The sequence below is a fragment of the Photinus pyralis genome, unplaced genomic scaffold, assembly GCF_008802855.1.
Source record: "Photinus pyralis isolate 1611_PpyrPB1 unplaced genomic scaffold, Ppyr1.3 Ppyr1.4_LG6, whole genome shotgun sequence".
Classification (NCBI taxonomy): Eukaryota; Metazoa; Arthropoda; class Insecta; order Coleoptera; family Lampyridae; genus Photinus; species Photinus pyralis.
In genome coordinates this window covers 23548476-23549814 of record NW_022170663.1, presented here as the reverse complement: position 1 = coordinate 23549814, position 1339 = coordinate 23548476, and positions in this window count along the sequence as shown.

The window sequence follows — 1339 nt, the reverse complement described above, 5'->3', positions numbered from 1 at the left end:
CTCCTCGGCCCCTTATCGTGATCGGATATATTCTTATTCCCTTATATCTCCAGAACGGATTGTCGAAAGAGGGTACTCACAAAGAGCGATTGGGGCGTCTGGAAGAAATATAACCATTGGTGATATCAAAACTTTAAGAGCGAATATCTCGAAAACGGTTTGTCGGAGGCAAAATGAATCGACTAGACGACACATCTATCTATTGGTGAATCGAACCAAATACCTTGATAACGAAGTGTCGGAAGAGGGTACTCATAACAGGCAAGTGGAACGTCAAAGCTTTCAGTGCAAATATCTGCAGAATGGGATGTCGGAGGATTTTGAATGTATGCCAGGTGGCCTTTAAATTTTAATGTGTGCCTCCTTCCCATTAATCATCTACCAAGAAAGTAAACAACGATAGCATGCTACTACCTCATAACCCAACCATTGACATTTCGGTTTAAAAAAGTGCGCTTTATCTGCACAAGAGTGTGGAACATAAAGGGTGACTACTACTATAGATTATCGTTGTTTGCGCCCGTCCAAGTGCAAATACTACCGTTAAATTGCCACGGAAGAGGATTTTGGTATCTTTCCGATATACATCTCTATCGTAATTTAGGAGAGGAACTAAAGCACGCGATTCGACTCGAAGGAGCATATGCTAGAAATGCAAGAGATACGCCATTTTGACGTGGAAATGTTACCATGAATCTGAAAAAGCATACTGAAAACTGTGAGTTTCTCTATATGTTAAGGGGGTCAAGAAAAAAATTAAACAATGGGACTTTTAGCGACTCTAAAACATTTTGGAACCCTTCAGAAAAACTCCTTTGTCCTGATCTTGCTGCCTATGTTTCTGCATGTCCCTCTTTACTTTGTTAACACGATAACTGGATATAGAAATTAGCCCTTGTTATATGGTTATTCTGGTGAGAAGAAATAAGTGGTCACAGAAAGAGTATTTGAAATTAATCACGGCGCAAGTAAAATCTATTGGTAACTTTTGGTCCTCTAAAATGTAAAAGTTTGGCAAATTGAAACCGTTAAAGGTAATGGAAAAACATTTATTCAAATTGATTTTCAATTTGTACATAGAAATATATTTAACTGCAAAGTTTGAATTTGGAGAAACATGTATATAGTATAGAAAAGTCATTATTGACTCAATTGGTATTCAATTCCTTACTCTTAAGCCCATTATCCGTTCCTTTCAAGAAGTTTTAAACAATATCCAATTAATCCGATGCACTCGAATTACAAGTAAAACAATTTGTAGCTTAATGGGCTATAATGTTTTTAGTCCGGGATCAATTCGGAGACGATCTATTCATCACAGTTTCTTTAATTCTCTCCC